The 15249-nt window shown below is 34.8% G+C and overlaps 1 pseudogene; it reads left to right on the plus strand.

The window, feature by feature from the left end:
* Positions 1–2556: 2556 nt before the first annotated feature.
* LOC114031812 overlaps positions 2557–15249 on the plus strand; it is a 15450-nt pseudogene continuing 2757 nt past the window's right edge.

Here is a 15249-nt window from a genome sequence, read left to right on the forward strand (position 1 = left end):
GTGTAGCACTTAGCAAGGGTAATAAAACCTGATTTTACATAGAGAAAAAAGGAAAATGAAAAGCAGCACTTTTGTATGGAAAGTTTTGCAATGAATGCAAAACTGTGCCACAGCTTGAGCAGTAATATAATTTCTGTTTAGGAAATACAGTAATAATCTCAAAGTAGTGACAGGAATTTTGCCTGGCAAATTATATGTACATGGCTCCCTCTTGTGCTGGCATTTACGTACTACAAGCTTCCAGTAAAGAGCAAAATTTTAGACTTGGAGGTCAAAATTACTTTTGGAAAATGTTTTAGCTAACATTGCAGTAGAAGGGTTTTTAAATATATATATATATATACACACACACATACATGCACATATATATGGATATTGCTATATCAATTACTATATATGTATATTACTATATCCATTACATTTTAGAGTCTTTATTCCTCAGCCACGATGCCCTCACACTAATACATGGCTATCTAGGTAACTCACAAATTCAGTAACTCAATGACACAATTATAGTAAAATGTTCAGAATTATAGTAAAATGCTCAGTGATTCTTCACTTACTTGAAAAGCAAGAGGTGTACCATTGTTTTATTGCATTCAAGTTAGGACATGGTGGAGGCTCTATTGCTATTTCCAGAGACAGAAAGAATCTTTTTACAAATGAGGAAACTGAGGCCAGGAGAGGTAGAATTAGACTAGAATTCAGGTCTAGAGCTTTTCCCCCAGTACCTCTATCCTTCTTCTTCCTAGGGACAAGATAAAGGATAAACTAGCTCACTTCTAGACCAGTAGAATCACTTGCCAAGTGGATTATTGTTTAAAATGGCAACAATTTATGAGAGTCCTTAAAGGATCCCCAAACTGTTTCTATCAGTCAAATGTTGAGGGAAGGGTGAGATGGCTAAAAATTGATTTCAAAGTAAATTGAATTAATGTACTTGGCATAGAATCAGTTAAATGTTGTAGTTCTACACGGTGTTCTGTAACTTCTGCAAAAGCAAAGAAAAAAGTTAGAGAGATTAATATAAATGGAGCCTAGAGTGGGCAAAGTAGGAAAGAATAAGATAGAATGTGGTAACTTCCAAGATTGGAGGAACAAATTACAAGTCAAATAGCTCAGTAGAAGTTGTAACTCTTAGAAAAGAGTAATTTATAGCTTTCATGGAAACCTTTCTTCTCGATGTTTTATCTTTTCTATTTGTGCAATGTCCTCTGTACTGTCATTGGTACCCTATTATTCAAGGGTACCCTATTACACTGCCAGAAGCTGGGAAGGATCTTAGTTTAGAAAGGACAAGGTCAGCCACTGTGACCTGGGCCATCGCCAGTTGCCTTGATCTTTCTCTTGCCACTGCACTTTGATGACTCAGGAAAAGAGAATAAGGCTTTGCACAACTCTACCTCACTTACATCAAGATACCACCCTCATGATGTCATTGGTCCTCTTTGAGAACAAAGGATGAACAACAACACTGACTGGCACATAGTAAGCACTATATAAATGTTAGCTATCATCATCATCATCATCATTATCATCATTTATTTTTGATTTTATTAATGTACAATTGGACTATCAGTTCTCTATTCTAGGAAGTTATGCCTCTGTTAATACAATTCAAGATAACATTAGCTTTTTTGGTTGCCCCATCATAGTACTAATGAATATTGAGCTACTAAGTTCCCAGATTTTTTATAGAACAACTTCTGTCTAGCCATACCTCCCCCATTGTGTAGTTGTGACACTGACTTTTTTATACCAAAGTGTAAGATTTTACATTTATCCCAATTGAATTTCATCTTATTAGATTTAACTCAGTGTTCCGTCCTATCAAATTCTTTTAAATCCTGACTCTGTTACCTGATGTGTTAGCTGTCCCTCCCAGATTGGTGTCTTTTGCAAATCTCATGAGCCTCCAATCTATGCCCAATAATAGTTACTGACAAAAATGCTAAACAGCACAGGGTCAAGCACAGATCCCTTAGAAAATCTGTTGGAGACATCCTGCCATGCTGACATTGAACCACCACTCCTTTGGTCTGGCATCCAACCAATTATTACTCCATATTGCTCTATTTTCTCCATTAGATAATAAGTCAATAAACTGACCCATGGTAACCACCCCCAAAAAGATAGCCCATGGATAGTGAATGTATGACATAGGAGTAAGAAATTCTCTCATCTCTCAGATATCTTGCTGTTGTTCATCCTTCCTTTTCAAAGAGGACTAACATGTGAATTGGATTTAAGTGAGGCAGAGTTGCACAGTCATTGGCATCACTCTCTCTTCCAGAGTCATCAAAGTCTAATGGCAAGACATAAGTGGTGACAGCCCAGGATGCAATGGATGACCTTGACATCTTTGATGTCTGACTAAACTCTAAGCACTCTACACCACCTGCTTTAGCCCCCTTCATGGCTATTGGAACAAATTGTTCTCATCCACTCATTCTGTCAGAAGAAGTCTTCATATGCTTGGGGTAGACCTCCCTTTAATTCACCCGTGGGTTTGAGATCTATTGGTTATCCTTAACCTAGTTTAGCCCATCTGCTGAGATGGTTTTGCTGGGATGTGGATGCTGCCCATGCAATATCTTCTTGGAGTCACAGGTGAGAGTTGGACAGCCAAGGGCACAATGGAGACACCAATAGGATTTATAAGATCCCAATCAAATTTAAAGTGAATATGATGTAACAGGGTACTCAGGGGAAATCTGGGGGATAGGGAAAAGGAAACAACTATCCAAGTTGAAAAGACTTCTGACCTTGAATCTTCTTCTAGTGCCTTTAATGAGCTACTGAGAGGTTGAGCAGATATCCGTGAGACCATTTCTCCCCTTTACCCCAGTGACTTTGAAAATAAATCGCAAAGGGAAGAATTATGGGAAGATATGAGAATAAGGCAGGAAATTACCTGGCTCTCCCAAATTCCCTCACAAATAATTAAAAATAATGTCTCAAAGTGAATTTTAGAGCAGCAGAAATAATTAAAAGTCAAAATAAAGCAGTTGTCCAGCCTATGACAATTTTGTTGGACATTAAGAGATCTTTGACCTGCCGGGGTAGTGGTCTGGCCTGATTGAAGTGGATATAGTTCCAGGTAGATACTACCAAGTCAAGAAATAGCAAGCGGTGTGGGGAGAAGTAGTGTTGTGGTAGCCTTAGCTTGAGGAGCTTTTCCCAGGGATGGTGTTAGGCTCAGGGGGCTGAACAGGGGAAGATTGTGGGGACCTTTGGCTAACTCTGGACACAGTGCCCTGGCATGTGGACCAAATGTGGTCCCAGGTTGTGGCTTCTGCAAGGAGGAGTGAGCAAATGCTGGCGAGTGTGGTGGGGTGGGGCCCTGTTGGTTGTGGTTGCTTGTAGGAGAGGGATATCCCTGGTTTCAGTTAGAGGGCAAAGGGGTGAGCTGACACGTGCACAGGAGAGATTGACTGCAAGGAGCAAGAGCATTTGTGTTGGCAGTGGTGCTGGGAACCCTGGTCATAGCTCAGGGGTGGAAAAGAGTACCTGAAATCACTTATAAACCAAGGTATGAGTTGGAGGAGCAGTGACCACACTTGGCCTTAGATTATAGAACATTGCAAGAACTACAAGGTCAAAAGCTCCCAGACTGAGCTTAGAAAACAACAGTACAAAATACCTGAAGCCTGAAACATTATTCCCCCACACCCTAGAAGCAGAGCCAAACCCTAACATAATGTTAACAGCCAATAAATAGGCTGTTAAAAAATGAGTAAAAGAATAAAGAAAAAAAACTTGACGATTGATAACTACTATGATGATAGGAAAGACAGGCTTCAAACTTGGAAAAAAGACAAAACAACTACTTGTAAAGTTTCAAAGAAAAAATGTAAAATGGTCACAAGCCCAAAAAGAGTTACTGGAAGAGCTAAAAAATGATTTTAAAAAATCAAATAAGAAGGGTCAGCTAGGTGGCACAGTGGATAGAGCACCGGCCCTGAAGTCAGGAGGACCTGAGTTCAAATCCGGCCTCAGATCAAATACTTGACACTTACTAGTTGTGTGACCCTGGGCAAGTCACTTAACCCCAACTGCCTTAAAAAAAATCAAATAAGAGAAGTTGAGGAAAAATTGGGAAAATAAATGAGTAAAGCAAGAAAGGCAAGAAAATTATGAAAATAAAGTCAACCAACTAGAAAAAGAGATCCAAAAATTTACAGAAGAAAACAACTCCTTAAAAATTTGAATTGGGCAAGGGGAAGCAAATGACTTCATAAGACATCAAGAAATGAAACAACATCAAAATATAGAAGAGAATGTGGAAAATTTCATTAAAAACAACAACCAAAAAAAACCCCAAAAACAACTGACCTGGAGAACAGATAGAGGAGAAATAATATAAGAATTGTCAGACTACCTAAAAGTCATGATAAAAGAAAATTATGATCAAAAAATACTTCAAGAAATTGTTACAGAAAATTTCCTTGAAGTTCTGTACTAGAGGGTAAAATAGAAATTGAAAAAATCCACCCATCACTGCCTGAAAGAGATCTCAAAATGAAAACTCACAGGAACATTATGCCTAAGTTTCAAAGGTCAAAGAGAAATATTACAATCAACTAGAGAGAAACAATTTAAATATTGTGGAGTTACATTCAGGATAACATGAAATTTAGCAGCTTCAACATTAAAAGAACAAAAAGAGTGAAATATAATATTCTAAAGAACAAAGGAGCTGGGTTTGCAAACAAGAATAACCTACCCAGTAAAGGTAAATATTATCCTGCAAGGGGAAAAAATGGATATTCGATGAATTAAAGGACTTTCAGGTATTCTTGAGGAAAAGACCAGTACTGAACAGAAAATTTGACTTACAAGAATCAGAAGAAATATAAAAAGGTAAACAAGAAAAACTAATTAGAAGGGATTCAGTAAGGTTAAACCATTGACTTCTTCTCAGCACTCTGGCCTGGGGCTGGCATCATTTTCAGCTTGCTAGAGTCACTGCCCCAGAAACCCCCTCCATTATCTCCCCTCCTCCTTCCTACCCCCTATCCCTCTTCTCTCCCCCATATATTTTCATGGGACATTTGGAAAAATTTTTCAGGGTGAAGAGAGGACAGGCCTGGGGGCAGGGGTGGAGGGGTGGGAGAGATTGCTACCAAGGAAGTGTTGCTAGGAGGAGCTCAAGATCATAGAGGCACTGGTAACAACTGAAGCTCAAAAATTGCTGCAGCAGCTGAATGTTCTTTTGGAACAGGAGTCCAGATGTCAGCCAAAGGTCTGTGGCTTGAGACTAATTGAATCTGCTCGTGATAATGGCTTTCGGATGACTGTAAGACTGCGGGACTTTGAAGTGAAAGACCTTCTTAGCCTAACTCTGTTCTTTGGTTTTTGCACAGAGACTTTTTCTCTAACTGTGAAGTTACTGGAAAGATTTCTAGCCAAAATGAAGGTACAGCCTAAACATCTTGGATGTGCAGGATTAAGTTGTTTCTATCTGGCTGTGAAAACTACAGATTAAGAGAGAAGTGTCCCATTAGCCACTGATTTGATCTGAATGAGCCAATACAAAATCATGTTTTCTGATCTGATAAGAATGGAGAAGATTGCATTACAGAACGTGTGTTGGAAAGTCAAAACTACTACTGCCCTTCAATTTCTACAGCACTATTATTTACTCATTTAGGAAATCTTACCATTTGAAAGGAGAAAGAACCTGAGTTTTGAAAGAGTTCTTAAGCTCAGTTTAAGGCATGCCACTGTAGGATTATGTTTTCTAAAGCAAAGCCTTCTGTATTGGCATTGTCTATAATTGCACTGAAGATTCAAGCACAAAAATTCATAGGATTGACAGAAGGAGTAGAATGTCTTCAGAAACACTCCAAGATAAATTAGAGATCTGACCTTCTGGCAGGAACTTGTTGCAAAGTGCCTAACAGAATATTCATTAAACAAGTGTTCTAAATCAAATGTTCAGAAGTTGAAGTGGATTGTGTCTGGGCATACTGCACATCAGTTCAAGCATAGTTATTACAAAATCACTCATCTTCCAACAATCCCTGAAACTGAATCTTAATAGGATTCTTATGGTGAAGAAATTCAACTATTTTGAAGTGTTTATATCCCATCAGAATTGTGGACTCCAATATTAAAATGGATGTAAGCTGTGAAGCCTGAAACATGGCAACCAGGTTAGCATTGATGTTTTCAGACTTGAGGGGGAAATAGACTATAGTTGGAAATGGGTCATGTGTGCTGCAGTTGGAAATGTGTTCAGGACTAAATTATGATCCTCTTTAAAACGTGTTTGTAAAAACTAAGACTCAAATGTGAAACCCTGATGTAGAATAAGAATGGGAGACTTTGCTGTGAATTGACAGTTAATATTGATTCAGTCTAGTAGTATGTGAATCGGTACACTGATTATAAGTAGTATCGGTGGCAAGGTGTTATTTGAATTGTGATGCAAGTTCATATCAAAACAGATCAACTTCAGAAAAAATGCTATGATGCACTTAAGTACAGTTAGGATTACTAGTCTTTGAGGCAGTATAGACAACCTTGTTAAAGCCTTAGACAACTAGATAATCAAATAATTTTAAAGATTTATTTTTGTTTGATATATTATTCATTAAATTTGATTATAAAATTCTATTAAAGTTGTAGACAGACATGTTAAATTTAAGTGATCTTTAACATTATCCTAGAAAACAAGTGATATGGTATACAAAGTTTTATACAGAATGATTTTTATCTCAATATCTATCCCTAGAAAAATTAATTTCTATTGGACAAGCAAATCTCATAATCTGCCAATCTGAAACCTCAGCTATGCCCTTCTAAAGCAATATATGCTAATGCTAACACTCTAGAGCTTTTAAATAAGGATTACTGTTGGTATGAAACTGGACCATTGGCATAAAGCTTTTATTTAAAAGCAATACATATGAGGTATGCTATTGGCATAATGCTCCTACAACAATTCAACTTAGAGAGACTAAAGTGAGTTATCTCTCCAGATTCAAGTAAGCAGTAATTTGATTGACTAATTATGTGGTAGTTGGAGCACTCAAAGTTAATTGTAGGTTAATGAATCTAAATTGGCATATAGGGTTGGGAAAGTATATAGTTTATCAGTGCAATATATAGCTTAACTTCCACGGTAGCTACAACTAGTTCAAATTTCCCTTTGACATCATGTTGTGTGGGTTAGGGGTAAAAAACTTCCCTTTAAAGATAAACCAAAGAACCACAGTATGTCTCATATGTCTTATGTTTTTTGTAAAGCGTTTTTGCAGATGCACTCTTCAGTTACTCCTAAACACCTGATTCATTGAAGAATTTCCTTTCTAATTCATTAATGCAAGTTTAAGTTGGCTGAAGTAACCTAACAAAATACCATTACATTCAAGTACTAAGAAAGTGACTTTTCAATAAAATTATTGAGATGCAAAAACAAAACAAAAAAAAACATTTACTTTTTATATGGGAAAATTATATTTGTTAAGTCTTAAGAATATTATCAGTACTAGGGTAGCTTGAAAGGGTACACATAGACAAAAGGCTTGGGGTTGAGTTGATTATAATGGTATAATTCTAAAAAATAAAATTGAGAAGAGAGAGGTAAAATGGAGCAAATAATTTCATACAAAAGAGGCATGCATGGAAGAACTATTATAGTGGACGGGAGGATAGTGCAGGAACATTATTTTCATTGGAACTGGGTTAAAGAGGGAGTAATATACATCTAGTAAGGTATAAAAGTCTTCTAAACTTAGAGAGAAATAGGAGGGCTAGAGGGTAGAATAAGGGAGGGACTTTTAGAAGGATGTGAAGATTAGGGAGAAGTAAATTAGACTTCTGAGGAAGGATAGGGTAAGGAGAGAGAGAGAAGGATAAACAGTGAGGAAAAATAGAATGGAGGGAAATATACAACTAGTAATTATAATTTTGAATGTAAATGGGATGAACTCACTCATAAAGCAGAAACAGATAGCAAAATGGACCAAAACCCAGAACCTGACAATATGTTGTTTATAAGAAACATTTGAAATGCGATACATGCGTAGAGTAAAAATAAAGGGCTGGAGCAGAATGTATTGTGCTTCAGCTGATGTAAAAAAGCAAGGATAGCAATTATAATCTCAGGCAAAGTTAAAGACAAAATAGATTTAATTCAAAGAGATAAGCAGGAAAACTACATTATGCTAGAAGGTACCCTAGATAATGAAGTAATATCAGTTCTAAACATATGCACCAATTGCTATAGCAATCAGATGTTTAAAGGAAAATGTAAATGAATTGCAGGTGGAAATAGATAAGAAAATTATAATACTGGGGGGTTTCAACCTTCCACTCTCAGAACTAGATAAATCTTACCAGCAAAAGAGATTACAGCAATATATCACAAGGATCATACACTACGACCGGGTGGGATTTATAACAGGAATGCAGGGCTGGTTCAATATTAGGAAAACTATTAGCACAATTGACCATATTAATAACAAAACCAACAAAAACCATATGATTATCTCTACAGATGCAGAAAATGCCTTTGAAAAAATACAGCATTTATTCCTATTAAAAACACTATAGAGCATAGGGATAAATGAAGCTTACCCTAAAATGATAAGTAACATTTATCTAAAACCATCAGCAAGCATTATCTGTAATGGGGATAAGTTAGGAGCCTTCCCAATATAGTCAGGGGTGAAGCAAGCATGCCCACTGTCACCTCTATTTTTTAATACTGTATTAGAAATGTTAGCTATAGCAATAAGAGAAAAAAGAAATTAAAGTAATTAGAATAGGCAATGAGGAAACAAAAGTATCACTCTTTGCAGATGATATCATGTTATACTTAGAAAATCCTAGTGAATCAACTAAAAAACTACTTGAAATTATTAACAACTTTAGCAAAGTTGCAGGATATAAAATAAACCCACATAAATCATCAACATTTCTATATATTACCAACAAAGTCCAAAAGCAAGAGACAGAAAGATAAACTCTATTTAAAATAACTGTAGACAATATAAAATATTTGAGAGTCTACCTGCCAAGACAAACCCAGGAACTATATGAACACACTTGTAAAACACTTTTCACACAAATAAAGTCAGATCTGAACAATTGGAAAAATATTAATTGCTCATGAGCAGGCTGAAGCAATATAATAAAAATGCCAATTCTACTTAAATTACTATTTATTCAGTACCATACCAATCAAACTATCAAAAATTATTTTATAGAGCTAGAAAAAATAATAACAAAATTCATCTAGAAAAACAAAAGCTCAAGGATATCAAGAGAATCAATGAAAGAAAAAGTGAAGAAGACCTCAAACTGTATTATAAAGCAATAATTATCAAAACAATCTGACACTGGCTAAGAAATAGTGGTGGGTTAGTGGAATAGATTAGGTACAAATTACATTTAGTAAATGACCATACTACTCTAGTATATGATAAACTCAAAGAACCAAGCTTTTGGCATAAAAACTCATTATTTGAGAAAAACTGCTGGGAAAACTGGAAAACAATATGGCAGAAACATCTCACACCATACACTAAGATAAGGTCAAAATGGGCACATGATTTACACATAAAGGGTGATACCATAAGCAAATTAAGAGAGCATGGAACAATTTATCTGTCAGATTTGTGGATAAGGGAAAAATTTAGGACCAAAGAAGATATAGAGGGCATTATAAAATGTAAAATAGATAATTTTGATTATATAAAATTTAAAAGGTTTTGAACAAACAAAACCAATGCAATCAAAATTATAAGGAAAGCAGAAAACTAGGGGAAATTTTGCAATAAATATCTCTGATAAAAGCCTCATTTTTCAAATATGTAAAGAACTGAGTCAAATTCATAAAAATACAAGTCATTCCCCAATCACTAAATTGTCAAAAGATAATGAACAGGAAGTTTTCAGACAAAGAAATCAAAGCTATCTATAGTCAAATGAAAAAAATGCTCTAACTCACTATTGATTAGAGAAATACAAATTAAAACAATTCTAAAGTACCACCTCACACCTATTAGAGTGACACTGTGTCATATGACAAAAAAAAAGGAAAATGTTGGATGTTGAAAGTGACGTGGGGAAAACTGGTACACTAATGCATTGTTGGTAGAGTTGTGAACTCATCCAATCATTCTGAAGAGCAATTTGAAACTATGCCCAAAGAACTATAAAACTGTGCATACCCTTTGATCTAGCAATTCCACTGCTAGGTCTATATCCCAAAGACATCCAAAAAAAAGGAGAAAGGACCTATTTGTACAAAAATATTTATAGCAGCTCTTTCTGTGATGGCTAAGAATTGAGAATTAAAAGGATGCTCATCAATTGGAGAATGGATAAACAAGCTGTGATATATGATTTTAATGGAACATTATTGTGTTATAAGTAATGACAAGCAGAATTATTTCAGAAAAACCTGGAAAGACTTACATGAACTGATGTATAGTGAAGTCAACAGAACAAGAAGAACATTATACACAGTAACAGCAATCTTGTTCAATGAAGAATTGTGAATGACTTAGCTATTCTCAGCAATACAATGATCCAAGACAATCCCAAAGGAATAATGATGAAGCATACTGTCTGCCTTCAGAGAAAGAACTGATATTGATTGAATACAGACTGAAGTATGCTATTTTTCACTTTCTTTTTTTCCTTTTGTTCAAGTCTTCTTGAACAAAATGACTAATACGAAAATGTTTTACATAATTGCATATGTATAACCTATATCTGATTGCTTACCATCTCAGGGAAGGGGGAGGGGAGAGAAGGAGGGATAGAATTTGGAACTTAAAACTTTAAATTAAAATGTTTAAAAAATTTGGGGAAAAAAAGAACCTTAGGCTTAGGGATTTGCCCAAGGTCAAACAGACAGTAATTAAGGATGGGAGTTGAATGTTCCTTCTTTCTATGGAGTCCAAATAAAAAGCCAACTAAAATAAAAACAAGAATGGGAATTCTATCCAAGTCTACTAGACCAAGTTTCTTGAAGGCAGGAAATGTATCTTAGGTAAATTTTGCATTTCCCTTCATAGAAGCTTAATAAATATTTATTGTATTTTTTAAAAAAAGAAATATTAAATGCATCTTTTTCTGATCATAATGCAATAAAATTACATTTAATAAAGAACCATGGAAACACAGATTAAAAATTAATTGGAGACTAAACAATCTCATCTTAAAGAATGAGTGGGTTAGGGCAGCTAGGTGGCACAGTGGATAGAGCACCAGCCTTGAAGTCAGGAGGACCTGAGTTCAAATTCGGCCTCAGACCAAACACTTGACACTTACTAGCTATGTGACCCTGGGCAAGTCACTTAACCCCCATCGCCTAAAAATTAAAAAAAAAAAAGAAAAGAAAAAAAAGCACCAAAAATGAGTGGGTGAAAGAACACGTCATAGAAGTGATAAATAATTTTACTAAAGAGAATGATAATAATGAGACAATACATAAAATCTTATTGGATGCAACAAAAGCAGTAATCAGAGGAAAATTTATATCTCTAAATGCTTACATCAATAAAATAGAGAAAGAGCAGATCAATGAATTGGGTATGCAATTAAAAAAAAAACTAGAAAAAGAGTAAGTTAAAAACCCCCAGTTAAACATCAAGTTGGAAGACTTGAAAATTAAAGGTGAGCTTAATGAAAATGAATGTAAGAAAAACATTGAATTAATAAATAAAACTAGGGGTTGGTTTCATGAAAAAACTAATAAAATAGATAAAATATTGCTTAATATGATTTAAAACAAGAGAGAAAAAAACCAAATCACTGGTAGCAAAAATGAAAAGGGTAAATACACCACTAATGAAGATGAAATTAAAACAATTATTAGGAGTTATTTTATATATTATTATTTATATATATTAGGAGTTATATATATGCCACTAAATTTAATAGTATAAGTGAAATGAAAAACATAAATTTCCCAGGTCAACAGAAGAAATAGAATCTCTAAATAAGCCTGTTACAGGAGAAAAAACTGAACAGGTCACAAATGAACTTCCTAAGAAAAAAGCATCAGGGCCAGATGGATTTATAAGTGAATTCTATCAAACTTTTAAAAATCAGCCACTTCCAGTATTGCATAAATTATTTGGAATAATAGGCAAAGGAGTCCTACCAGACTCCTTTTATGAAATAAATATAGGGCTGATACCTAAACCAGGAAGAACAAAAACAGAGAAAGAAAATTATAGACTAATTTCACTAATGAATATTAATGCAAAAACCCTAAAAAATACTAGCTAGGAGACTACAACAATATATCAGGGAGATTATACTTTGTGACCAAGTAGGCTTTATACCAGAAATGCAGGGCTGGTTCAACATAAAGAAAACTATTAACACAACTGATTGTATCAATAACAAAAGTAATAAAAAAATCACATGATTTTATCAATAGATACAGAAAAAAAGCTTTTCACAAACTACAATACTCATTCTTACTAAAAACACTTAAAAGCATTGGTATAATTGGATTTTTCCTTAAAATGATAAGAAGAATCTCCTTAAAACCATCAGCAAACATTCTCTGTAAACAGCAATAAGCTAGAAGCCTTCCCAATGAGATCAGGAGTGAAACAAGGATGTCCGTTATCATCAATATTATTTAATATTATACTGGAAATGCTAGCAATAGCAATAACAGAAGGAAAAGAAATTGAAGGAATAAGAATGGATAATGAGGTAATAAAACTATCTCTTTTTGCAGAAGATATGATGCTATACTTGGAAAATCTTAGAGATTCAACTAAAAAGCTAATTGAAACAATAATTTTAGCAAAGTAGCAGGATATAAAATAAACCAACATAAATCATCAGCATTCCTATATATCACCAGTGCCCTGCAAGAAGAGATAGTAAGAGATAGTTCATTTAAAATAACCATAGACAGTATAATATGCTTGGGATTATAACTGCCAAGACAAACCCAGGGACTATATGAACATAATTATAAAACACTTTTTATATAAGTAAAGTCAGATTTAATATTTGGAGAAACATTAATTTTTTTATGAGTGGGCCAAGCCAACAGAACAAAAATGACAATTCTACCTACATTAATCTATTTATTCAGTGCCATCCCAATTAAATTACCAAAAAAATTTTTATTGAGCTAGAAAAAATAACAAAATTCATTTGGAAGAACAAAATATCAAGAGTATCAAAGCAATTAATGAAAAAATGTGAAAGAAGGAGGTCTACCAGTGCAGGATCTTAAACTGTATTGCTATCTAGTTATTTCAGTTGTGTTTGACTCTTCACGACCCTTTTGAGGTTGTCTTGGAAAAGATACTAGAGTGGTTTGCCATTTCCTTTTCCAGCTCACATTACAACGAGGAAACTGAGGCAAACAGGTAACTTGCCAGTATCTAAGTTCAGATTTGGCCTCAGAAAGAGGAATCTTCTAGACTCCAGGCCTGGAGCTCTATCTACTGCATCTCCTAGCTGCCTACAAACTGTACTATAAAGCAGTAGTTATCAAAACCATCTGAAACTGGCTAAGAAATAAAATGGTGGATCAGTGGACTAGAGTAGATATAGAGCAGATAGTAATAAATGATTATAGTGATCTTGTGTTTGATAAATGTAAAGATTTAAGCTTTCGGGACAAGAATTCACTGTTTGGTAAAAATTGTTGGGAAAACTGGAAAGCTGTACAGACTAATATCTTACATCATTTACCAAGATAAGGTAAAAATAGATACATGACCCAGGCATAAGGGGAAATATCATAAGTAAAGTAGAAGAACATGGAAAATATTACCTATCAGGGTGCAGCTACGTGGCACAGTGGATAGAGCACAGGACCTGAGTTCAAATCCAGCCTCAGACATATAACACTCTCTAGCTGTGTGACTCTGGGCAAGTCACTTAACCCCCAATTGCCTAAGGAGAAAAAAGAAAATATTACCTACCAGATTTATGGAGAATTTATGGATAAACAAGAGATAGAGAGCATTGTGAGATGTAAAATGGATAATTCTGATGACATTAAATTAAAAAGGTTTTGTACAAATAAAACCAATGTCATCAAGATTAGAAGGAAAATAGGAAATTGGGGGGAAAATTTTATAGACAGTTTTTTGCATAAAGACCTGATATCTTAAATGTATAGAGAACTTTGTCAAATTTATAAGAATATGTGTCATTCCCCAACAGATTAAAGGATGTGGTCAAAAGATATTAACAGGCAGTTTTTGGAGGAAGTAATTAAAACTATATATAGTCATATTAAAAAATGCCCTAAGTCATTATTGATTAGAGAAATGCACATTAAAACAAGTTTGAGGTACTATCTCATACCTGTTAGATTGGCTAAAATGGTAGAAGGGGAAAATGACAAATGTTGCAGGGATTGTAGAAAAATTGGGACTCTGATATACTGTTGGTGGAACTGTGAATTGATCTAACCATTCTGGAGAGCAATCTGGAATTATGCCCAAAGAGTTCTAAAACTGTGTATACCTTTGACCCAGGGGAAGTTAGGTGGCACAATGGTTAGAGCACTGGGTTTGGAATCAGAAAGACACATCTTCTGTGATCAAATCTGGTCTCAGACATTTATTAGCAGCATGAACCTGGGGAAGTCAATTAACACTGTTTCCCTCAATTTTCTCATCTATAAAATGAACTGGAGAGGGAAACAGCAAACTGCTCCAGTATCTCTGCCAAGGAAACCTCAAATGGGGTCATGAACAGTCAGACACGACTAGAAGTGACTGAACAACAACAACAACCCTTTGACACAGCTACACCACTATTAGGTCTTTTTCCCAAGATAATCAAAGAAAAAGGGAAAAGAAGCTATATGTATTAAAATATTTATAGCAGCTCTATTTGTGGTGGCAAAGAACTGGAAATCAAGGGGATGCCCATCAATTGGGGAATGGCTGAATAAATTGTGGTATATGATTGTGATAGAATACTACTGTGCTGTAAGAAATGATGAACAGGTTGATCTTAGAAAAACATGGAAAGATTTGCGTGAAGTAATAAAGAGTGAAATGAGTAGAACCAAAAGAACTGTTGTATAGAGTAACAGCAACATTATTTGAACAGTAAATGTGAATGACTAAACTATTCTGAGTTATATGAATATTCAAATCAGCTACAAAGGACTTATGAAGGAAGATACTCTTCACCTTCAGAGAAAAAACTGGTATTTGGAACTATGTATTGTATAGTTTCATATATAGATAGATAGATAGATAGATAGATAGATAGATAGATAGATAGATA

This window comes from Vombatus ursinus, unplaced genomic scaffold (genome assembly GCF_900497805.2).
Source record: "Vombatus ursinus unplaced genomic scaffold, bare-nosed wombat genome assembly UNPS02015255.1, whole genome shotgun sequence".
Lineage (NCBI taxonomy): Eukaryota > Metazoa > Chordata > Mammalia > Diprotodontia > Vombatidae > Vombatus > Vombatus ursinus.